We start from the raw sequence: 26816 nt of genomic DNA, 5'->3' as shown, positions 1-26816 counted from the left end.
TTCCACTTCGTGCTTAATTCTCACCCCATAAATTCACAGCCATTGCAATGGGGTAATAAAACGAGCGCGTATGTATGTGTGTTTGAGCTAGGAAGGCTAGAGAGGGGCGAGTCCCTGCTGCCACCGCTGATCAAATGAAACAACAAGGGCAACGGCAGCTAATGCGGGGAGCTGTTTAGTGCAGGGCTGCCTTTTGAAATGATGATGATAATGGATTCAGTCCGCTCATTAATGGAGTCCGAGTGCTCGTTAGAGTGAACAAACAAGCCAGCCTGTCAGCACTGGAAATGCCAAGTGCCGGCAACTGTCTCCGTTTTATGTGAGGACACCGCGTTCTCGCCATTTACCCACCTACTCCACCCCCAACATCAAAGTCGGTGGCGGGGACCACCGCGACACACCAACCACGCCACCCTCGGAGGCGGCTCAGGCGAACAGGGTCGTCGGGTCAAGAGGGATGAAATCGATTCCCTCTCTTTTGGCTCCGTCTTCACAAAAGTGGAGAGTTTGAGCTAGTGTATTCGCTCATACAAGCAGTAACTAGTGGGAGTTTCTTTTTATTTAAAGCTGATATGTGTCATTTTTTTCCCAATCGGTCATATTAGAGAAATTTCACATAATGCCTATTGTCAAAAGTGTAGCGATGCATGAAGAAATGAATAATTTTAATGGTACAAGACGAATGTCGGAAAGTAGCGATCTACGTCATTCTCACGCGAAGAAGAATGTGACACAGTTAACAACAATGAAGGACATACAGCTGAGCTTGTTCTTGTTTCTCGGCATGTGGCTGTTTGTCACAAGAAGACGACAATATTTTAATATTTAAAAAATGGCGCCTCTTGTGTTGTCATTCCCCTTGTAGCACACACAAGTGACGATTCTCTGCTACCCTTTTTGTAACAGACTACTGTGCTAGGTACCCCAATGGAAGGGTCCCAAAAAAGTGGTATGGTACAGTTTGGTATTTTGGTACCATTCACAACTTCTGACAATCGAAGTGGAAATAACTGCGTACAGTACTGTACTGTACCGTACCGAGCAATAAAAATGCTACGCGTAAAAACGGTTGGTTCTCTTAAGGTTCCTTTCCTTAATGTTCCTAGTATAAAGCAAAAAAATATAGTAAATATAATGGGACAATTCATTATAAAGTAAAATATTGATAAATTTACAGGTTTTTTTTTTTTTTTAATTTACAGTGAAAAACTTTAAATTGGCATTCCCAGAATTCACTGTGACACTTAAAATGTTATGTTTTTTCATTGAAATAACAATCGCTGCATCTGAAATCGAATAGTTCCCTAGTATATAGTATGCGAAAAACAGTTCGCCAACAGAATAGTATTTCCTAATACATAGTATCTGAAAAAGAGTAGGCGAAAAGTACCCTGATGACCTACTACTTCCATCGAGATTCTGAATTGCACACAATAGACACTTTACTATCCCATTAGGCCAGGAAGGGATTTGTAAATGGCAGTGAAGTGATGCAACTGACTCTGTAGGTCACATGACAGTGACAACATGGTGGATGTAGTATGTCTGAATTTCATTCATACTATACACATTCACAGTATATAGAAAGTACTTTTTTAACAGTTGCGAAGTAAGTTTCAAACCAAATGTAGTACCTACATGATTTCTGAATGTTTCTTTTTCGTTTTTTTCTCATTACTTATGTACATTAGTCAGAGCCTAAAATTAACACTCGCTAAGCGCCAAATGCGAGTAGAAATCGGAGTTGGCGAGTATATAAAACGGTGTCACTTGCCAGTTGGCCGGTAACATTTTTATGAATTCTAACAATGCATGAACGTGAATAACGCTTGAAACAGTTGACAGGCCAGTGCTGCAGCGTCACAAAAGTTTAAGCCTTGACAATTAAAATATTAGAAGACGCAAAAGGGAGCTCATTTTGTACTCACCCGGAAAGCCATCGTCAGACAGCGTGCGAATAATAAACTGAGCTCTCTTTCACGTCTTCTTTCACTTGAGCAGACAAATTCGCACAAAATTATGTCAAAAAATAGCAAGTATCTTAGTAAACGTAGTCGTTATGTCTTAAGTGAATGTAAACAGTTGAGAAAGTTAACGCATGTGTGCAGTATATTGGATCTGTGCATTTCTCTCTTAAAGTGACAGCAGCCTAATATTCCTGCTGCTGTCTGGACATAAAACATAAAAAAATAATCACTCGCTGCTCTTGACTGAATAACTTTTGTAACTTTAATAAGGATTAATTAATAAGGATGTTTAATTTATACAGTGACTACTTGAAAACTACTGTCAGACCTACATGAAAAACCTGAAAAGCACTGTTTATTTCATTTTTATCTTTGTTATATTGTATTGATTTGTGCTTTTGCTTGTAATTTGATTATTTGTTCTTATTTTATTACTGACTGTTTACTTGTCTTTAATAATGTTTTAAATTTATATTAGTTAGGCTAGTAGTTTTAGCTGTGGTATCGAAATTGGATATTGAAATAGGGAATTATGAATTTTCACTGGTAAAATTGTGGTGTCATAACTGGCCGGTTTCATGGCCGGTTAAAAATATTTATGGCTGGTACATTTTCTTAAGTTATGGCCATTGGCGGGTGTGGCAAAAGGTTAATTTTAGGCCCTGACATTAGTACATCAGTATTATCTTAAACTGTGAAAAATAATATGATCAGTAAGTCTTAGCAACTTATGTTTTTACATTACTTAAACTTAAAAAAAAAAAAAGGCCAAAAAAACGGAAACAGTAGTGTTTGTTAAAACATTGAAGGAGGGACCCGTATGCAACTGTTGTGGTTAGTTTCTCTATTCTCGCATGTCCTTCTGTGTGAAATTCTTACATGCTCTTACATGTTCTGAAAATAAAGAAATTATTAACATGTTTCACCTCCTCTGGTACTGAAGCATAGCACTCTAATAAAGCAGAGAGTTTCTTCCTCCCCCCCCCCCCCCCCCCCCACATCCTTCAATTAAACATTGGGTGAGTTAAACTGAGTCATCTACTGTATGTCAGACGATCCTCGATCTCCCAGCGTCTTTGAACCCATCAAAAAATAAAATGACAACATCTTGTCAAGGAAGTTGAAAGATCAGAGGACTTTGGTTCCAGAGATAAAATCGCTAGGGTCTGTCACCATTTCACAGAAGTTCTAGCTTCCACCAAGCACGTAATAAATGAACATTGGCTACTTTTTGTGATTCGTAACGCACCTTATCTTCCCACAACAGATCTTTGCTAATCAGCGCCTTGTCTTAGTACTTGTCATGTTCTTCTCTTGTATACACAGTAATCATACCTCTCCATATCAGAAATGAACTATAATACTGATTAAGTTTAGGGATTCATTTTTTTTCTTCAAGTGCAACAAAGTGTGAAGTTTCAGATAACGCTGTGTTCTGCATGAAAGGAACATTTGATCATATTATATAGTTTTTTTGGAGGCAGAAAGAGAAAAAAAGATCACCAATGAAAAGTCATCGCCCATTAAATTCAGGCAAAATTACTCGGGTTGCATTAAGAAGCTTTAAAAAAAAAGAGAGAGATAGAGCGAGATATGTATCATGCATGTGGAGATGCATAAACATGACGGGGCAGCTTAAGTAGAAAATGAGATCTGATGCCTTACTGAAGAAGAGACCTCGTGCTCAGAATGCATTTAAATTTAAATATTCATATCATTATAATCCAGAGGAATATGTAACGACTGTATGATATTTTATTGAGGAGGTTTTAAAAATGAATGCTGTCCCAACTCCTTAATAAAAATCCTGCCAAAGCTCTTAGTAGTCATACTGAAGGCGTTCCTCTTTGGTGTCATGCCAGTCAAGTCTGCTACAGGTCCTCGAGTGCTTTGCCCAGGCCCCCCACACACATGCTCACACTCTCACAGGAAGTCTTTCTTCTAGCTGTATTTACTTCTTTCTTTGAATCGTCAGATTGTTCTCGTACATGTATATTTTCAGAAAAACATGTCAGAGTGTGGATGCACATGACAATCCCACGTGTGTTCAGTCTTGCACTCGCACACACAAACATTTACTTTGCTGTCTAAATGGGGACATATCATAGACTTCTGTTTTATTTTATATAAATGTAAGTAATAAGTAAAAGTAATATTGGCTACAGATAAACCTTAAATTCATGTAAAAATGTATGCATTTGTATATATGTGTGTATATGTATGTATGTATATGTGTCTATATATATATATATATATATATATATATATATATATATACACACACACTGTAAAAACTATTTTCATGATTTGTTATCAACATTTTTTCTTTTGTCAAATCAACTTAATTAGTGTGGTATGCATTGTATGCATTGTATTAACTCAAAATTTTAATTTTAATGAACTCATATATATATATATATATATATATATATATATATATATATATATATATTATCATATATTTTATTATTTGTATTATATATATATGTGTGTGCAACTTTTCAAATTTTTTAAAATATAATAAGAATAAAAAATCTACAAAAAATATAAGAAAATTAAAATTGTGATATTGTGGTGCGTTGAAACTCGCAGTTATGGTAAGGGGTGTGATATTTCCCGGACACACTCGGAGCAGTTGACCAGTCACAACACACTGGTCCAGCCGACCAATCAGAGCGCATTACGCTTTTCGGAAGGAGGGGCTTCATAGAGACAGGAACTAAACAGAATGTTACTGACAGACTGGGAAGAGAGGTGCTGCAACAATGTAAAATATGTTATAAATAATGTTTTTTTGAATTCATTCAAGCATGAAAACCTATTCTAGTAGACCCCAAAAACAAAATCAAGATTTGTAAAAGAGCATAATGTGCCCTATTTAATGTAAGTTTCTGTTTGAGTGTGATAGTGATGGATTAGTGGTTGTGCTGCAAATATTCCATGTTTTCTTTAGTTTTAATTGATCATCAGTGCAAAAATGTGGCAAATGATGGAGTTTGGTGTTTATAGTATATGCAGCATCCTTGTGAAAGTGTGTGTCCACCTGAGAAGCCGTTTCCAGGAGATCAGTGATATCGCTCGAAAGATTCCAATCATTCTAACACACTGTACGTTTGTGGTCCAGGTGTGATGTGAAGTCGGTGCAGTGGGCTCCTGTTGTGTGTGAGGTGTGAAAGGCAGTGCACACTTCTTGAGGAGTTGAGGACAGATTGAGTTCTGTACTGCTGAACAGCTGTCATTCCCTGCTCACTGTCAAACAACATACAGGGATGCCTGGGGTTCTGTCAGCTCTACCTCCATCCAGAACATTTATTTATCTGAGGAGGAGAAAGAAAAGCTGGAATAACACAAAGAGAGGATGATGGTAAGGCATGTACAGTATGTGAAGACAGTCATCTCATGCCTTAATAAAAAGCAAAGTGGTTTAACTGTCGTTTAACGGTATCTAAACAGCACTACTTAAAGGGTTAGTTCACCCAAAAAAGAAATTTCTGTTATTAAGTACTCACCCTCATGTCGTTCCAAACCTGTTAGACCTTTGTTCATCTTCAGAACACAAATTAAGATATTTTTGATGAAATCTGAGAGCTTTCTGACCCCTCCATAGACAGCAATTTAATTACCACTTTCATGGCCCAGAAAGATAGTAAAGACATTGCTAAAATAGTCCATGTGACTACAGTGACAACCTTAATTTTATGAAGCGACGAGAATACTTTTTGTGCGCAAAATCAAAACAAAAATAACAACTTTATTCAACAATTTGTTCTCTTTCCTGTCATTCTTCTATGCTGTTTATGTTGTAGACAGTGCAGTGCTTCCAGGTTCTACGTCAGAACGCCGACTCAGTATCGGACAGAAAGCTCTCGGATTTCATCAAAAATGTCTTAATTTGTGTTCCAAAGATGAACGAAGGTCTTACGGGTTTAGAACGACATGAGGGTGAGTAATTAATTATTAATTACTTAATTTAATTATTAATTAAAATATATTATGGCATTCTAAACACAAAAGATTGTTTAAAGAGTTAGTTCACCCAAAAATGAAAATTCTGTCAATTTTTATTTATAATTTATAATTAATATGAATATATAAGAAAAAAATCCACACAAACACATCATCATCTTTTTGACTTAAGACTTGATAATTCCTGCTACATTTTGTCATTTAGTTGACTGTCCATTGTTTAATTTTCATCTTGATCACTCTATATTCATGCTCAGATTCTCACACCTCCAGCTCAGCGTTGATATCTGTTCAGAGAGAGACAGAGAGAATGAAAGAATGGAAGGAGGAGGTGCAAAGAAGAGGAGGAGGTAAAAATAAATTGCATTCCCCTCCTAACAGGGAGCCTTCACTAATTATGCTGTTTGAGTCCTCACAGAAGCCAAGTCTTCTAAATAGACCTGTGCTCGCTGAACCCTGAGTCGGGGGGTTCCTGGCGGTGCCCAGCCGGGCTCGGCTGCCCTACTTCCTGTCGTTAATTATCTTTTGTTTGCCCTTGATAATCCGCGGCCCGCCGTGCCCGTAATGAAAGCTCTGAATCACCGCTAAGTGTAAAAAACAATGGCATTGTCATTACCACATCATCAGCGCATTATAAATAATGAATGAAACGTGCATTAGGCAGACAGAGGGAGAGTTTATGAAAATGACTTGTGAGAATAGATTAAATTACAACTATTATTACTTTTCCTTTTGATGTAGTGCATCAGAGTAATTACAAAATTGTATAAAAAGGGATTCCATTCTCCGCGAGCGATATAAAAATCAAATTTATGTTACGAGGGAATTGTGTCTTGAGTTGACAGTACTTAATGTATTATTTTAAATAACATTTTCTTAAAAACATCCCTTTCACATTCAGAAGGACATCATTAGGACGAGAATAAAGCATTCATTTTCCACATGGCCAAACGTGAATGCGATCCGGTGGGTGTGTGTATACACGCGTGCCGACGAATAAAACCCTTCGTGTGATAAGCAGCCATTAAACGTCTGCCTGCTGCATTCTCGTCCCTGATTTTGCTTTACGATCTTCATAAATCTGTCGGCAAAACTTATCAAGTCACAACGATAGACTGCGTTGGGCCATTAGTTTGCAGTAGCACCTTGTCCTTTTTGGTGGGAAATACACCTGGATGGGCATCGGTTATGGATTAGGGTTTCATAAATCTGATGAAAAAGTCAATTGTTTTTCCCGATCAACTGGGATTATTTGTTGGAAATGGAAACCGGTGTCCTAATGAGAATATCTCTATGTTTCAAATAGGTACGTACACTTGTGTGCGGCGAACGAGATGACACATACACCGACAATTCGTCATTTGTTCATGGAAGTTTTCAAACTGTGGAAATGATGTTATTACTGGCCGGCTGCATTGTGCGGGTGTAATGTGCTATTTGCCATGCCAGGCCTGGGTTTTGCAGATGGAAATTAAAGGGAGAAAATTGCTACTAACTACTCAATTACAGCGCTTGATGGTTATGCTGACCTCGGTTGGCAGCAATGGCAACACCGGGCCAATCATGTGGCCCAGATGGCATTAAATTAGAATAGGAAAAGAGAACGATTGCACATATTCATTGTGCAAAAGACATTTGAATTACCTCGGACGCTTCGGCTTGATATCGAACAATTAAGTGCAGTGATAGGATTTTATGGGACAGTTTAGAGGCAACGTGCATACAGGAATCACAGTGCAGTGGAGAACTGGCCTTAGATTTCAAATCTGTCAATTAAAGGCCTTCTTATTATTCCCCAACAGGCGACTCTGATGTTTACCATTTATTTAATAGCTTTATTTGCAGTTTCCATGTACTTACTTCAAGCACCTACCTAGGCAAGATGGAGAAAAGAGCTCAAGTATATAAGAATGTGTTTCATATGAAACCCGTAGCGACAGTGTGTCATACAAAGCCGATTACCCAGGAGATGGTCGCCAAACTTATTTTCATATAAATCAATTATAGATCTTGATATTGAATCGCTTCTTTCTGGTGCTGACAGTTGTTTGTATTCCGCCTTTAGTGTTGATTACAGCATGATGTGTGTACATAGCATATATTATTTATATTGAAATTCTGCACGGAAGGATTTACAATTACCGAAGGCACTGGACTGATTAATTCCATTGAGTTTTGCTGTCGTGTTTCTGCTGTGTGAAAGCCATCATTTGAAGTCATTTTCTCTGAAGTCTCATCTCTTTAGGTTGATGAAGGGACTTGATATGATAAGTGTTATGATTTTGGTATTGTTCTTTATCTGTGTGTCTCTCCTTATCTCTCTTGTTTGTTCATATGCACATAAAAGCATACCAGTGATCGTCATGGACAGTACTTCATCATTAAGATCAAGAAGTGCTAGTGAAGCCCAAACAAAACTTTTTGTTTTGTTTTTTGTCTTATCTCATCACATTGCATTGTTTCATTTAGTCATTAATTTAGTTAGCCAGCAGTGGCTTGTAACACATCCACTCCTACTAACCACTTTGCATCTGAAATAATAAACTAAGTGCAATGTAGTGTTGTCAAAAATATAGATTTTTCGATACATATTGACACTGAAATATCTGAAACGCTATATCTGAAATAGGCCTTCTCATTTTCTGCAGAATAGATACTTGATACCAGCTGCGCTTTCTCGCTCTCTCATCTCTCCGACAGCAAATTGACACAAAAACCCGCCTCCCCTCACTTGTTTCATTTGCTCCAGATGAATATTGTTTGTGTTACAGGGCTTGAATTTCGGCATGGGATTGCATGTATTGCGCATAATTTTACTCGTTCCCACAGATTTTGTGCTCACACCCAAAGTGCGCGCACATAAAGCCACCTCTCAGTACTAAATTGAGTTATTTTTCTCTGCTTATTGCGCTTAAACAGTCAGATACGCACAAAATAATGTCAAAATGCCGAGTATTCACGTAAACACAGTCAGTTATGTTTTAAGTGCATGTAAACAGTTGAGAAAGAAAACACGTGTAACAGTATAATAGATCCGTGTGTCAAGTCTTAAAGTGACAGCAGCCTAATATATCTGCTACCAAATTAAAAATATATGTATGGCAGTTTTTTCCCATGGTATCGATGTCAAAATTGTGGCCAGTGAAAATGCTGAGTGGCTAGTAACTTTGGAAATCCACTAGCCACAGTGGCTGGTGTGCAAAAATTGGTAATATATATATACAAGTAAACTATATTATACACTATAAAGACTGAGCAAAAATGAACATTTTTCAAAATTTGGCCACATGATGGAGTGTCACTTTAGAAAACGTATTGCAACACACCATCTACATTGAAATCGTCTAGCGTCTAGACACTGTTATCAACCCTCTATATCAACCTTGTTAGCATTACTCATACAAAATGTCTTATGATTGATAGTTTGTGGAGTATACATCACATCTGTAATAAATCCTGACTGATGTAACTTGGCTTAGTCAGACAATCTCTTTAAACCTGTACAATGCTGCTGGGTCATTACAGGCCTCCGGCCTCCCTGAAAAGCCTTGACTCTTTGTTTGTCCAGTGGTCTCACTGAGATGTTCTATGGATTGCATTCAGCTGTAATTCTAGGCAGCCACTAAACCCAGCCGGAGTCAATAGCCCATAAGTCTCTTGTTTATCACCAGATCAATTGCTCCACTTCACAAGGGAAGGAGAAGACTAATTGTTTTAGGAATAATCTCTCTTTGTGCGTGCGGATGTGGCATCGACTTGCAGAAATGGAAAACGATTTTCGCCTCTCATCCTAGATGAGAAGACGCACTTCTGTTTGTGCGCGCGAGCATGTTTATAAGTCATGAGAGCACTTTTGTAAGTTTGAGATGATTGCAGTTAAAAACACTCTTCATTTAGCCACACTTCATGTTTCATTTAGTACCACTTTTTGACTCAATCCTGCTCTTTCTTGACCTTGAATCTCCCAAACGCCAGGTTTCTTTCCAACACATTAGTCACTAAACTCTGTTTTGGCGTAACCAGCAGTAGCTTCAGGATGTTTTCATTCATTCACTCCATCTGCCCTGTGAAAAAAGGGCAGTGTGGCTGAGCTATAATGCACAGAGGGCCGTTCCCCTGGTCTGCAGGTGAAAGCCCTTCCTTTTGGGATCAATTACTTGGCATCGGGATCTTTAAAAAAGAAACCTGCCTTATTAAAAGTCCACACGGCACCCTGAGATCCCATGTTTGGGGTTCCTGGCCTCGGCACGGCTATTTATTAGCATATAATATTTAAAGGTCAGTGGCTGTTTTACATAGGCACTCTATTAGACTGAGGTCATGTGTATTGTTTCATTGCAAGCATAAAATTTAGCGTTTTTGCTCTTTGCTTTCAAAACATTAAGATTGCATGGCCGTCCTCTCAGGGGAAAATGCGAGAAGCACTGTTGATTTTGCCTCTGAATGTAGCCTTAGATATACACTAATACTCATGTATTGTAATGCATTGAGTTCATTTTTTTTTTTTTTTTTTTTTTGAAGCGCCGCACGGAGAATACCCACAACTCCTTGGGAAGTCGTCTCTATTGGCAAATCATTGGAGAACGCGCACAAAGAGAAGGTACTGTGTTCGACATAGCCGCTGATCAAAGAGGCCGGAGGCTGGTGGAGATGGAACGGCTCTCCTCCATGGATAAAACTGTATTATAGTGTATTAAACAAAACCAGTGAAGGAGCAGAGGAATCCCGCCAGTGCTTTCAGAAGTGCTAAATGCTGGGTCCCAGTAGAGTCTATTAGACCCCCATCCTGCACTGGTACTGCATTGTAGAGAGCGAGTGAGAGAGAAAGAGATATCTCACTTTGTGTCTTCCTAGAACAATATTTAAGCTAGAAACTCAGTATCGAAGGACTAAGGTGTTTTGTCCAGAGACTGCTGGTGGTAATGAAAGGCTTATGGCGCACTGAAAAGTTTTATAATAGGAATAATGTTAACCTTTCTATTGCCGTCTGATTTTAGATTTTTCTCTTTTTTTCTCTTGTAGGATCAATTTTTTTAGCATTTTATTTTTTTATAACATTTTTGTTGCAATTTTTCCGAAGTCATCTTATGTAAATCATGGTTGCTTGCATGGTTTCATGCCGTAACGTACAGTGAAACACCCTAGGCGGGGTTTTGTAAAATCATCAAAAATCTTTATCATTTCTTGGTGCAAATGCATTAAAGTAGGTTTTTGAAGACTAATGAATCAGCAAACATTTATTTATTAATTTCCAATTAAGATTATATTATATTACATTAGTTAATATAATAAAAGTTCTTACTTTCAAGATTTAAATGAAGTCTACAATTCACAAAGTCATAAAAAGACAAGACGTCAAGTTCTGTACTGAATCAAATCACTGTACTGAACCAAATGTCATCCACTTTTGGTAAATGACATCAATGTTGTTTAGCTAACCAGCACGTACTAGCACATTTCACACAGCAGTTTGTCAGGGAGGTCAGCGTGTTCATGGTTATGATGTCAATACCATATTTTGAACATCCTGTTTCAGCAGTTTAGTATTCAGAAATGCTTTAAATCGACTGAAAAGCGAGTTTTGCACTGGGTATGTCAAAGCATGTCTACTAAAGTACATCAAACTCTTATTTCAAAAGAGCAGCGAAATCTTATTTTCCATGAAATGCTCCTTTTGATAATCAGTGAATATCTTCACAATATGCTGCATTTATTTATAGACTTGCATTTTTTAAGTAGATCGCTCAGAATCAGAATAATTGGAGCTCTTGGTCAAGCAGTAAGAAAACGTACGGCACTGTGTTATTAGATCTGACAGCAGAGAGGCTTGATTAGATAGTTGCAGTGTAAGATAATCAAGAGTCAAATCACATACATTTTCATTTTTGGTGCTGTATGATCTCTCTCTCTCTCTCTGTACTTGTTTCTGCGACATGTTCTCGCTCGAAAGCATGTAATTACGGCTTGCCCCGGCTGATAAACAGCTCCTGAGCCGCACTCCACCTCGTACAACAACACATGCAACATACTCCAGATCATACGTGTAATCATGTTGTTGAGTCTGATGGACGCAAGTGCAATTACAAGAGAGGCGGTCAGGTGGGCAAAATTAGAGCTGCCATGCTGCTGTTTGGTCGTGGACGCAGTAATGACTACTTAAAGCTGTTTCTGACTAGAGCTGTTTACTCTGAAAAAAACAAAATCGTCCGATTAGAGCATTCAGGGCCAATAAATGTATCCTGTTTCTCTCTCTCTTTCCCAGGCTTTCTTCTGTTCCTGTATACTGGATTAAGTGAGGATGTACAGTGCTATTTTAAACCCCCTTTCCCAGTGGAGCCGTGAATAACTGGTGTGATTAAACAAGGTGATAAGCTTCCGTTTTTCTTCCTGAATGTCATTCCAGGTTTGCTTTATCGACCTCGCTCTAATTGGCAAACCATTTTCTTGTCGAGTTCAAAAATAATGAATTGATTTGGGCCTCTTTTCTTTGTTAGTTATGTTCGGTCTGCCAAGATGTGTCTGTATATTTGCTTATTTTCCTATTTAATGAGCACATCGCCATGTTCTGTAGGCGTATACTTGTGTTTGTGTGTGCATGTGGTGGTGGATATATTCTTTAATTTATTGACGCTTTCACTGAAGATGAAGACTGAGCTTCAGTTTCAGCTCTCCTACCTTAAAGATCTTAAAGGGGTAGTTCACCCAAAAATGAAAATAATCCCATGATTTACTCAAGCCATCCTGGGTGTATATCTTCTTTCAGATGAACACAATCTGAGTTATATTAAAGAATATCCTGGCTCTTCCAAGCTTTATAATGGTAGTGAATGGGGCTCAAGAGTTTGAAACCGAAAAAAGTGCACCCATCTATCATAAAAGTAATCCACGCGGCCCGAGGTGGTAAATATAAGCCTTCTGAAGTGAAGTGATGGTTTTTGTAAGAAAAATGTCCATATTTAAAACTTTATAAACTATAATAACTGGCTTCTGGCAATGCCCGTATGCAAGTCGAGTTCCAGCGGAAGAGAAACCTCTGACCCGATGTAGGAGTAGCATAAGCTTAGGTGAGAATAGACGCCTCTCGCAGTTCAAAAAAATAGGGCTGGGCAACAAACTCAAGTTCCTCTTCTCTTACATTGAAACCCTCCAACATTTCTCTTAAAAAATCTCATTTTAGACTTCTAATTCATGACCGGTATTTTGTTTTGCTCTGTCCTCTGCTCTTCCTCGTTCGTCAATACATCATGTGTTGGGTCAGAGGTCACTCTCAAGGTTTTAAATATGGATATTTTTTCTTACAAAAACCCATCGCTTCGCTTCAGAAGACCTTTATTAACCCCCTGGAGCCGTGTGGATTACTTTTATGATGGATTGGTGTGCTTTTTTGGGCTTCAAAATCTCAAGCCCCTTTCACTACCATTATAAAGCATGAAAGAGCAAGGATATTTTTTAATATAACTCTGATTGTGTTTGTCTGAAAGAAGATAGTCATGTACACCTAGGATGGCTTGAGGGTCAGTAAATCATGGGATCATTTTCATTTTTGGGTGAACTATCCCTTTAAGTTCTTCACGCAAAACACAAAGCCTAGATGTAGTGTTTCAGGATATTTGCACAGTGTTTTATTTGGTTCTGTATTGACTTGAGAGGAGAAAACACTAGCTTCATTGTTTTCTTTTTGATTTTGTTCCTTTGGTTTAGGTTTGTTTGTTTATTTATTTATTTTAAAGCTGCTCTGGATGGATTTGGAGGATTTTTCAAGGATTCATCAAGTCATTTGTCCTTGAGTCTTTGTGAACAATTCATTGAAAGAGCCGACCCATAAAACTCATTTGTTCATGAATCAGAATACACAAGTTGAGCAGTATGTTATGCCCACCAACAAACTTGTTAATTTATTTTGAGAACTTAACTTTTTAACTTTTTCCTGACATGAACGCAGCACCATTCCCATAGTTTGGCAACAGTTTGAAAACTCCTACACTAGCTTACATGGCAACTAAACAAACCAAACTTTGACATCAGACGGACTCTGGTCTGGACCAAAACCTCTAGTATGAAAGCGCGCTCAGATAGACAGAGAGATTGTGACAGAGCGGGGGGGGGGGAAAGATAGTTTCCAGGACAGGGATCTACTGCATGGCCAGGCGCTCAGCCACATCTGACTTTGATTAATTACAACCTCTCCATCCCCCTCATCCTAGTACCTGACAGGGAAAATCCAGCCCTGTACAAGCACAACAGACCAGGAAGCTCGGCCACTTCACTTTCTCAAACCGCACTCGTTTTCTCCCTCAGGATGTGCTTTTCAGAACACACTTGCTGAGAGATACAGGGCTGCGCTCTTTTGTCCGTGAGGATGTGGAGCTCTGCCCAAAACAGATCATGCTGCATTAATCAGAGCTGGAAAGTACACAGTTGCCTGGCGGCCCTTCCATCGGATTAGTCGTGCAAGGCTTTAAGCGTTCGCATCACAGGCCTTTTATCAGCCATAAGCGTCTAATTTATGAAGCGCTCCAGCCTTTGCCTTCAGTCAGCGTGAAACCACTAAAAGTGAGAAAGGACAGACCACGAGCCGCATCGTTTTATTTAATGCAGATAATTTTGCGGCATTAACTCCCGAAGAGCTTTTTGCAGCCACTGTGTGGGAGAAAGCAGTGGTAATGCAAGAACTTAAAGTCCGTAATAGGGCTGGAATTAGCCCTTATTAGAGTTTCTGAATTAAGTTTTTGGACTTTTCGATTGATAAACCCATAGTATACCTCTTTGTCTTTGGGTTTCCATCTAGACACATCCAGAGCGGACGATGTGCAGGGTTTTAGAGGCGCATGGGTGAAATTAGCCAGACGTGAAAGCATATCGTTAATCAGAGGCGGCCATGTCACTTTGATTTTCTCTGTTGTAAGGTCGGAGACATTTGTTTAAGGAAGACGGTCAAGTGTTAGCGAAGGACATGTCTAAATTCACCCAGAGTGATGACTTCCTAATAAACTAATGCAGAATGAGAGGGAAAGGGGTTTAGGGACGCTCTTGGTGGGTGTTAATTAATAACGCGGCCCGTAGCAGAAAGGTTAAGATTTAGTCTGATCCAAATATCAGGCGGATAAAAGCCACCATCTAGATTGTTGTTAATAAGACCTCAAACTACAGCAGAACTAAGTGCCCGGCCACCTTCCATTGAGCGATTTGTTCAAATATAAAATTGACCTTCAGCTAAGCTGCAGGGCGCATTATTGTAATAGCTCAGCGAACGAATGGCCACGCGGCGCTCGCATGCCGTGAATTTGTGCCCGTTCCTTAAGACCGGCTGGGTTCCTGGGTGGGAATAAATGAAAAAGCGCCACAGAAACGGGGCTTGCCGTTCCACTCTCTGGGTGTTTAACCAAGCACAATTTGCAGCTTCAATGAGACAAAGCTTGTGATCAATGCATAATAGCTCCTTATTAACCTCAATTACCACAATTAAGCCCGACTGCCACTGGGCTGCTTTGATGACTTAATTAATCTGATTCAGTGAAGAGGCCACAGTGTCCCCCCATAGTTCCAAGCCTTGACCGACCATGTGGCCCCTGTTAAAAGCACATCTGGTGGAACAAAACATCTCCTCACTGGCAGACAAATGCCTCCACTCTGTGAATGAAAGGCAACCCTCTGCTCTGTGATGTTCATAATGAATGGTACAAGCCCCTTGGCACAGTGCCTTATTGGGTGGCTTGGATAGCTGCCCAGTTTGTTCGCGGCTAATTGCTTAATTGATGCATTGTTTTTAGCGGCGATATGAATTGCTCTCATTTCGACAACAAAAGGCATTACACACCATTAGAGAGTCACGGCTCTCTATGTGTGCTTGTTTTAAAGATTTAAGGCGCCTTTTTAGATTTTTCGCATCAATGCGATTAGTAAACACCCTCTTGGAAGACGTCACGCTCTGTGAATAACGCCTGTGGCAGGGTTGTGTAAAGTTCACAATTGAAAAATAGGCTCATTTTCAATTCATGAGTTAGAATGTGAATTGAATTGGCCTCAACACAAGAAGTTGAATCTCTGTCATCCATCCATCCATCCATCCATCCGTCCACTATCTTTAAGGCTTTTCAAGCTTTTTTCAAAACTTTCAAACAAGACTTTGACAAGGCAACAAGTTCGTCTTGACAACTTTGCTTTTCTAGCTCAAAAATGACAAGAATTTTTATTCTGCGGCTTATTTGCTACCACAATTCAAATTTAAGAATTTGGAATTTTAAAAGGCATTCTCAACTAAATTCTAAATGGTTGCATAATCATGGCCTGTAACTTCTGGCAACAGCTCCTTCTGTGATTATTTTCGAGCCAAAGATACATGATCTCCCCCTGCCCACGCGAACACAAAAACACTGTTAGTATTTACAGTTCCCTCTTCACAGTTAAAGGAAATGAAATGGCATTTGACTCAGTGTTGGAGCTGTTTAATTAGCAGGCTAAGGGTTAATAAGTTCCTCCTCCGGCGCTGGAGTGTCTCCTCAGGAGAGTTGACACTTCCATAATGCATTCCCTTTCCTGCTAGAGTGTAGCACTTCCACCCCCTCCTCCGTCTCTACATATTCCCACTGAAGTCTGGGATAAAGAGCTGTTTTTCCCCCTCTCTCTGCTGCATGTTTGTCCCCAGACCCTCAGAGAGCATTCCGGAAAGCCGGCAGCCTCTGCGGAGCGTCTTCTGCTGCCAGGGGAGCTCGTGGAACTCGCAGGGATGAAGAGAGCGCCGGCCACATGGAGACACACTGTTACTTATTCATCAGTTCGCAGTTCTCTGAGGGAGGAAACAAGGCCTGTGTGCTGTAAACACACTGCCGCACAACACAAAGACTGAAATAACAAGAGCTCAGCCCGTCATCCGAACTGACAGAGATGGGTGCCAGGGAGGTTGTGGATTTGTGTGTATGTTTTGGAAGGGATGAATGAGCGGTAGCTCCCTTGATCATATAGTTCTTTGGGTGCACCAGACTGTTGTGGGAGGAGATGTTGATGCACATTGCATATACAACACGAAAGCCATCTCTCTTGTGACCGGACAAATGCCGGTTTTGAACATTTTAATACGAACTGATTGGGGCCAAATGCACAAGCATCCGCAGAGAACGTATGTAAGGGGCTCTGTTTTGGTGAGATTTGGGATTTCACGGGTATAAAAATAGCATAGTTGCCGCCTATTATCTCAACAAGACAGCACCATACGTGCCTTTCCCCCTGTGGTGCAAGACACCGGCATTTACATCAGCCTTGCGCGGCAGATAGGAAATTACCTGCTTTGTGATTTGCTTGTCTGCTGCGATTATAGCATTATCATAATGTTACGGTGGAAGAAGCGTACCTATGAGGGCGTCTGGCCTTCTCTACACCCCCCTTTCTCTCCAAGCAGAGGGGTGCAGGCCCCCTTCGGAGAAGAACCGAGGGTCCACACAGACGTGTGTCGTGCCGGGCAGGTGGAGGATGCGGTCGGAGGCGTCCCCCAGGGGAGCTGGCGGGTGCAGATGCTTGACAAAGCCCCCGTGTAGGCATTCTGATTCAATCAGTGCTTTCTGCTGCAGCAGCACACAGCGGCTCATCCTACTGTTACCACAGCAGCTGCTGCAGAGAAAGTCCATCATAAGACTAGAGTTGCAAAGTGTAAGAGCGGGTGGTTTACATTAGGCATTTTGTGATATGTTCGTTTTTCTTATGTAAACACATTAAAGGGTTAGTTCACCCAAAAATGAAAATTCTGTCATTAATTACTGGCCTTCATGTCGTTCCAAACCCGTAAGACTTTCGTTCATCTTCAGAACACAAATGAAGATCTTTTTGATGAAATCTGAGAGCTTTCTGTCCCTCTATAGACAGCTACGCAACTAAAAGATCTTCGTTTGTGTTCCGAAGATGAACAAAAGTCTTACAGGGTTGGAACGACATGAGGGTGAGTAATTATTGACAGAAATTTTTGGGTGAACTATACCTTTAAGTTAATGAAGTTCAAAATAGCACAAAATGTGTCAGTTAGGTTGCTCATTTATGCAGAGGTGTCAAGTAATGAAGTACAAATACTTCGTTACCTTACAAGTAGAAATTTTGGATATCTATACTTTACTGGAGTAATTATTTTTCAGCCGACTTTTTACTTCTACTCCTTACATTTTCACGCAATTATCTGTACTTTCTACTCCTTACATTTTAAAAATAGCCTCGTTACTCCTATTTCATTTCAGCTTGTTTTCATTCCAGCTTGTCATCGTTCAAAAAAAAAAAAAAACCTATCCAGATAAATCGCGCCATCCGGATAGAGTGAATTTGATTGTGGTTGGATGAGAAGTATAAACATATACCATTCCGACACCCTATTTGTTGTACGCGATCCATCGCACCTGCACATGACACAAATCACGTCACACTCCAGCAAGGAGGACATAGCCAGTGTTGGGGTCGTTACTCAAAAAAGATTATTTCTTAAAAGTTATTATTTCTCCACTACTGGCTCATTTATCAAACGGGTGCTTTCTCTTCGTCCTCCGCAAATTAAGCTACAGTAGGTAGTTCGGTAGAGAGACATTTGAATAAATTTGCGTTTTCGATTGACAGCGCGATTGACAATGTAACTCGTTACTCCTAACACTGGACATAGCAGACGTATGTAGCCAAGTACGAAGATGTCCGTGGCAGAGACTCAAGAAGAGAACTCGAGCGAAATGTCCCAACCAAGCACCAGCGAGGAGGTTGGTAGAAACAGGTAGCCTAGTGCATCCCAAATTTAAAACATTTAAAATAAAACATTTTAATGTAACATTATAGTCATTATGGCCTTTAGAAAAATGTTTTTTTGAGGAGGTGGGGTAGTGCACAATAGGCCCCTGTGGCGCGGCCTAAGCTTTTGTTCTTAATGGCATTTTTTTCCTTACATTACTTTTACTTTTATACTTTAAGTAGTTTTGAAACCAGTACTTTTACACTTTTACTTGAGTAAAAAAGCTTGAGTTGATACTTCAACTTCTACAGAAGTCTTTTTAAACCCTAGTATCTATACTTCTACCTGAGTAATGAATGTGAATACTTTTGACACCAGTGCATTTATGTCACAATAAAAGCCTTTGAGACTCTTTTTCGTTTGTGATGGACACGACTGGACAGGTTCTAGATGCAAAAGTGTTGCATTTTTGAGTTCCAAAGGTCATGATTTGTTGTGAAATTCACTACAGTGTTCACTTTGAGTGATGGATCTCTGCCAGTCTGTCAATGTAAGGCCCTCAACAAGATCCTCTTTATAGTGTTCAGAGCAATGTAACTATTGTTTCTGACAAAAAACAGTTGCATTGTTTTACTATAGTAAAATCTTCTTTTTTGTGTGTGAAGATGGAGTCTGTGTTAATTATCTATGATGATCACCAACAAATCCTGTTCATTTACTATGATTTAACAATAGCTGCAGTTACTATGGTATTTTGCCAGATACTGTGGTAAATATGTGTAACAGTGGGCTGCTACGGGCCTTGGTTTGCAAGAGACAAATCCTGCTAAAGTCAGCGAGCTGAGAGCCGACTATCATCTGCTTTCGTCGTTTTGTGTGGTGGGAGCGGCGCGTATTGCATTTGCGTGTGTTTAGCAAGCCGTCACAATCAATTAGCTAACAAGATGTTACAGGTTACATTTAGTTGTGGATTCAGCGTTTAGAGCATCAGAGGGAAAATCTTATGAATAGTGAAATATTCATGATGTTTGTTTAAATGCTTGGCGCACAGCGTTAAACTGTTTATAAATTCTAATAGGCTGCTTTGGAGTCCTCGCACTCGAGTTTTCTAGCGTTTAGCAGTGATAGGCGGGGAGTCTATGAAACATAAGCAAAGGCCTGCCAAGCCTGTTATGTTACACCTCTGAAGTGCAAATGAGCGTTTTTCTCCCCAACCAATGCTAGATTATGTTTTTATGAACAGCAACATCAGCAGAAGCATGTTTATTTCACTTCAGATTAGCATAGCGCTAAGAGTGAGCATGACAACATAAACAAAATGATGTTAGTGCTTTCTTACCGAATTTAGCATTAGTTTTTTCTCATATATCTGATCTCCCACTATTTTTTTTCTCAAGAGTGCCCTGTTATTTATTGGTCGATGAGATCTAAAGCTTCAGAGAACATTAAGAGTGTCTAAAAGTACAGGTAACTCACAGCAACTGGCAGCTTTCATCTCGCTAAAGTTAACCTGATTGTTTATAGAGCAAGCTCGCATTGATCACAAATTGAACATGTTTTTGCTCACTAAAGAGGCCCCAAAAAGTGTGTGGGTGTGTTTTTCTGGGCTTGTTTGGGTTTTTGGGGGTTGTTATGTTTCACCAAGGAGTCGTCTTTCTCTCTCCAAAAGCCTCAGCGTGGTGTATTTCTGCCTCTGTCTTATTGAAATAACTGGAATCAGACTTTGATTAAAGGACGGGGAGCTCGTCGTCTTTCTGCCTGGGTGGTTGAAGCTGCAGCCTGGGGAAATTTGATTTGGATCTAACTGATGTGACTAGATTAAGATCATAATTAGTGCCGTGCGGGATGGCGGTGATAGCGGCTCGGTCCGGCATGGGAAGAGAAGAGGATTAAAACATTTCCAGAATGGCAGTCGTGTATGTGTGTGTGTGTGTGTGTGTGTGTTTGAGGGCGCTGTCAGCTGACAGGGTGGGCAGTCCGTGTGTCAGTAAGACAAGAGTGTGACTGCTAAACATTTCACATCTTGTCAGAATGAATACCCGGCACCACGTGTAATGGGCGGGTTAGATTTAGGAACCTGCGCTTGACGCAGGCCCTGGATGATTAATAAAATGAAGTTCTGTTGGCCCAAACTGTCACCCGAGTGGAATACATCATCCAGCCTATTTTGCCTTGCTTGGAATTGCTTCCTCGTCAATGCGATGTGCAGAATGAGAAAATGAAAAAAAAAAACATTTCCTGTTTTCACTCATGAGTGCATTATTAAGAAATTTGTGACGGTGGGATGCGGGTGATGTGGTAATATCCTGTGACAAAAGCTAATATGATGGGGGGTGATATTAGCCAGGGCCTTGTTAGGACAGGCTGTTTTTTTTCCCGGGCTGTGTTTTAGGAGAAAATAACTCCCCTCCATGACATTTTTGACTGGAGCCCCCGGGGCGCAAGGGGGAATCGGACAGGGTAATTGCGCTAGGGTTTCTCCTTACTAAATTAACCTCTGCTTGGAAATTTATTGGCCTGCCGTTTTTGAAAATTATTTAAACTTGCACTTTTTTTTTTCTGATTCAAAGCTTTTGGTGTCAGACCTCTTCTTTTCCAATAGAGGGCTGATTATACCAGAGAGGATGTTTTGAAAGGAGAGACGTCTGGATAATTCATTCTGGACAGGATTTGGCCCATCCATGTTTTTAACTGCTCACCTGTGGAAATATACATGAGGGTGGGGTAGCCATGACGACTGGGTTAAGTCAATACGCGTTCCCGGGTCATTGGAGGCACAGCCACTACTCTGCATTAGGATGATTCACTCTTTACGGGACATCATCCAAAAACAGTATGTCTCTTACATTGCCATCTGTCAGCACTGTAAAGACATTACGTCATGCTCCAATACTAGCAAAATATGTAAAATTGCTTAATTTGTAATCTGATGTGAGATATGGTCATTACATGAGGTGTCATTTCCTGTTGCTTGAAGTTATTTCCCATTGTCCCGGAAGGAAATAAGACCAGTTGTAATGACTGAATTTCACTTAACATTCAGAGGTCAAGAATTAGATTTAGATAAATTAGATATTTGTATTTATTTATTTATAACAATAGACAATATAGACAATAAACATAAAAATATAAAAACATAAAAATATTGTTATTTTTTTTCATCTTCCTCATATGAGTTCTGAAGGCAAAAAATTGTAGGCATCCTAAATATATCTTGATTTGTTTTCTTTATTAAATAGTTTGTATGTGTTTGATTTGATTCACGTGCCTAATAAAGTTACCGGCCAACTGTCACCATAGCCCATTTTTTCTCACATTTTGGACAAGTGTTACATTTGGCCCTAAACTCTAGCCCACCACAGGCATTGTATGTTTTGATTTTATTCACATATTTTCAGTGTCTGACTGAAATTTTATGCAGCGTAGGAGTCGTCATTGTTTCATAATTGTCTTCACTCAAGATGCCCCACTGTTGATGCTCCACCACTGGCCACATATGGTCTGAGCGATTGCTTTTTATGGCACATTAAAAACGATCATGTGAAAATCCAATGTGGCAAATGCTAACACTTAAAAGGGATATTAAGACATCCTGAGCCATTAGTTCCCTGAACCCGAGCTCACTAAACTTCCCCGACAACCCTTTAAATATGGGTTAGATAAATGATACAATCTCTCAACCTCTTCCGCTCTCCCCTCCTCGAGCATATTAAACTCCTCTACACCCAGAATAGGTGGACTAATGATGAGGTGTCTGTTTTGATGGTTCCGTTGCTGAAATATGTTGGCCGGCCATTGAAGCGAGACGCTTTGAATAAACATCAATCTCAGGCTCTCTCTAAGTCGAAGACAATTGTCCAAACCATGCAGCCGGAGACGGCCGACAGGAAACTGACAAGTAGCCAAGAGAAGCCGGGGAAACGGTCAGCCGATCATGATTTACATGCTATCTGGCATTTTGGCCGGCTGACGGAGAAAACTATCACTCAGCTATATTTGACTTTTTCCCTCTGACAGGCCCTGAAGTCATCCTTGTGTGTCTATATGTAAAGCGCTCCTTTTTCTTTCCACTTGTGTTCCTCCTCCTCAGGGCTGACCATCTCAAAGTAGCGATGCCAATTTGGCGCGTTGGCCGTGACAAGGAGAGAGATGTAGCATGTTGTCATGTTCCACCTGACAAGCTACGGGGGTTGTTGTCTGCGCCCCTGATACCCACCAACAGCCCTCCAACCCAAATCACATGCACGCCAATGAACAAACCCTCACCTTCTGCAAAAAACATATGCCCCGCGTTGGGCGCCAATTTGTTAATAAGCTAAGAGTGCTTGCAGGCTCATAATGGAGAGCTGATATTAAAACGGAAGCGTGTAGTACCACACTGACCTTTCAACGGGAGAATAACGGCTCCTCATAATCAGCTCTGTTGAGTAAGCAACCTAGAAGGCAAGGTTATAGTCTGGGAAAAATAAAAGGCTGTCCTGAATGCGATTTCACAAGTCAATAAACTTCCCGGGCGTGCGCGTGTGTGGCCGTGGCGGTTATGCTGATGTGCAGGTTTTTAAAGAGTCAGGACAGCGGGATCCCTCCAGACATTTGTAACGCATCAGATAGGAAAGCATCAATCTCTTCCTCCAAAGTGCCCTGAATTTAACACGGCCAGAGGCAACGCAGGAAAGGAGAGCAGTTAAATGTTCTTTATTTATCTCTCTCGGAATTCTCTCGGTAGGCTGGAGGGGTGAAATTGATATGGATGCGTTCCAGGGTTTTTATTTCGCATCGTGCTGTGACTTTGCAGTGTCTTGTTTTGTATCCACTTATTTATTTATTATCTGTTTTCCTTGCAGGTTTCATTTGCAGCTCTGTTACTGGTTTTGTATCGCTGTAAAATGAATTTTCACACATTCCCTTGAACACAAACCCAATAACCAGAATGATATTTCACGGAAATGTGGCACAATGACACTGTAAATGAAATGTTAATATGAAAGTATAGTGTAGGTTCTAGTAGAAGAGGAAAAATCCTTGTCTGACAGTTGTGTGTTTGAGAGAGAGAAAGAAAGTCAGACTTTTCTGTTGGAGCGTAACAAGCTTTCCCAAACAGTGGCACTTGTTTTTTCTGTGACTGCATTGGCAAGTGCATCTTCCTCTGCCTCTCTGCTTTCCTCCACGCACCGCAAACTTCTGCTGACACTAGCAGAGAAACATCTTCTTCCACCCCTTAACAATTTTAGCCACTGGTCCATCACTCTCGTCAAGCCCAGTGTTTTGAATTTTTCCCCCACTGCACTTGATAGTTGACCACTTCAGATTAAGCAGCTCAGAGTTCAAGCAAAATGATGGTTTCAGCTTATTTTACTCACACCTGGGACAAGTTGACTGGTTGACTAGATTTCCTTGAGCCAGTGTGTTATTATCATTAGTTAAAGCATTGAATAAACATTCAAGTAGACACTATTTTTAAGGAATAGCTCATGCAAATACATTACTAAAAGCTTGTAAATGGTTACTTCCATTTTAAAAGCTTTAGCGAGACCACAATTTCTTTTTTTTAAAACCTGAGGGATGAGTTTACTTAGCTTAACGTGAACCTATTTAACCCAAAACATTCTTTTAAGGACATTTAAGAAAAAGTAAAAAACCAGTGAGAACAGCTTGCATGGCAAATGACAGTGATTTTTGCATCACTCTTCGGTTTTCTCTTACTGTGCGTGTTTCTTTGTGCACACACAGAGGAAACAGACAAGGGATTATCAATCTTCATTTTGTAATTCATGAAGGCCTGCTTGTCAGGTATCCAGCGGTGACTGAAACAACTCATTCTAGCGTGCTGGGGTAGAAACCCGAGGGAACAGCAGCCTCCTGTATCTCTCCTCCACCTTACCTCTGTCAGCTGGATGCTCACCGCGTGGGATTAACCCCTCTAGTCCTCGCACAGGTGCGTGGGCACCCACGCGTCCACACTCATTAAGACGGAGGGCAGACCGACGCTGCCTCAACAAACGGGAAAACAAGTGCCGCCAACGGTGACGGGTCCAGCTCTGCGGATCCACGTTCCCACCGAGTCTCTCCACGGGCCTCTCCGCTAGCCTGGGACACTCAAACATGGTTAATTATTCAAACGCTGACGCAAAATCACCCGAGGCGCCATCAAAGAAACATTTAGCTCTGTTTTTTTTTCTTTTTCTTGTTGGACATTTTTTATAAACAGCATTTTGGGGAATTTGGGCCTTTATGTTATGGAAGCCAATTTTCACCACATTTAAACAGTTATGAAAAGTCAAAATTATGAGATACTAAGTCATGATATATTATGATATAAAGCACAAAATATGATATAATAAGTCAGTATGTCAAATTATGAGATAAAAATTGTGACAATGTCAAAATGATGAGATAAAGTCTTTTATGAGATTAAAATTGTCATAATTATGACTTAGTTTCTCATAATTTGTCACTTTTACTGAGATTTTTAACAGATGAAACAGATCTGAACAGAAATGTTGAAAGTTGGTTTGACCCAGAGGAGCACCACAGCTCATTGTGTTGTGTATTTACCACTAGGCCACAACTCTGACATCAATTATTATATTTAATATTTTACCAAAGTATAAACATATATTGGCTTTCTTTTCCAGCCTGCAGTGGAGTTAGAGCAGTTTTATCTACAACACCTTTAAAAGTTTAGTAAGGACCAATAATTTAATTTAAAAAGAACACATTTGATTTCCGCCTTTTTTGGGATGTGGGTGATCAGAAGCCGTTTTAAACTAGTTTACATCATCAAAAGTTCACTTACTGTGGATTTCACCATCAAGGTGGAGAGCAAACTTAATTACCCAGCCAGCGAGGGTGTAGCCGAGGTCCGCTCTTAATAAATCTATCATTAATATTTCGAAGTGCATAAATCTGCAAATTTGAAAATCACTTTGATCGCATCTCGCTCTTACTCTCTCCATTTGCAGTTTTTCTGTGCTCCCCCCACCCCCTCCCCCTCTTTCCTCTTCTCTCAAACCATTAAAGATTGAAATGTACTTTTTGAGAAATGGGCCCAAGAAAGAGCGAGTTCGCTTCATTTCTGAGAAGTTAGTTTGTGGCGACCTTTTTGACTGTGAATAATTCACTCTCTTAAGGAGCTCAGTGGGCCTCCTCTGTGGGCTTTGATTGGGGAAAATGTGCTGATTTGCAAGCAATAGCCCCAGGCACCCACCCTAGAGCAGCCTTTGGGGTTGGGAGGCCTCAGTCCTGCCCCCCACCTCCAATCCCCATTCCGATCAACCGGTCGGCAGCCTAAAAGTCCGGCCAGAGAACGCTAACTACAGTCCTTTAAGGATTAGCATAGAGTACTGAAACTTTGAGTATGGTTGCCTTCAAAACCCCCTCAGGAACGTGGCCTGATCTAGGAGCTGATCCTCTGAGAGATGGCCACTGATAGCTCTTCCGCGCTGGCCGAGAACCTTCCATCACCTCAGGCTGCAATTTGTCGCTTGACCTGCCAGGGGCCTCGAGAAAATCCTCACCGGAGGAGAGGAGCGGGTTTCTGCTCCTGCTGGCTCTAAACCGTGGAGCCAGTGTCATCCTCGCCTGGTTTTATCCTGGTATTTATGCATGTGGAAAACTTGACCGCCACAAGGCTTTGAAAGAAAACTTGCAGTTCGCCCATGAGTGTGTTTAGGTGCCGTGTTTGTGTTTCAATTTTAGACTGAGGGATCACCAAAGGATACAGACACTCTTTCATGCTCCACGTCTCTCTTCTTCTGTCCAGGGGTATTAATTGTAAACTAAAACCTAAAACTTGAAGCCAAAGTTGGTTTTTGATTTATTTTTGTAAGATTTACATCTCAGACCATTTCCTAAATATTTACTACTGTCATAAAAGTCACTGTACGTCTTGTTTTATCTCGCCATTTGATGAGAATAAGATAGTGTTTGTTTAATTCTGATGCAAATATTTTATAACTATATAAAACTAAAACTTTATATATATATATATATATATATATATATATGTATATATAATAAGTTAGTCTTCTGCTTTCTGTTAGTCTTCTGCTTGACATCCATTTGCTGCAATTTATGGAGTGGCATGAAACCGCCTCTAATTGCTGTTGAATTTGCTGCAGCATCACAGCGGCATGAATAAAATAGGAAAACATGCTTTTGAAGATACTGAGATTTTTTTTTTCTTCCCACAG

General features: G+C 40.2%; 1 long non-coding RNA gene across 1 annotated transcript in view; it reads left to right on the top strand.

Moving 5' to 3' along the window:
- LOC127511473 (uncharacterized) overlaps positions 1–26816 on the top strand; it is a 100236-nt gene that overhangs the window by 39729 nt on the left and 33691 nt on the right. The window contains exons 7-11 of the long non-coding RNA XR_007930028.1: positions 5092–5331; positions 5774–5909; positions 6191–6283; positions 10455–10533; positions 12196–12297. This is a non-coding gene — a long non-coding RNA (uncharacterized LOC127511473). The remainder of the gene's footprint in view (positions 1–5091; positions 5332–5773; positions 5910–6190; positions 6284–10454; positions 10534–12195; positions 12298–26816) is intronic.

The sequence above is a fragment of the Ctenopharyngodon idella genome, chromosome 4 (genome assembly GCF_019924925.1).
Source record: "Ctenopharyngodon idella isolate HZGC_01 chromosome 4, HZGC01, whole genome shotgun sequence".
Classification (NCBI taxonomy): domain Eukaryota; kingdom Metazoa; phylum Chordata; class Actinopteri; order Cypriniformes; family Xenocyprididae; genus Ctenopharyngodon; species Ctenopharyngodon idella.
Note: the sequence above shows the minus strand (reverse complement) of the source record. Positions and strands in the feature narration are given on the sequence as shown.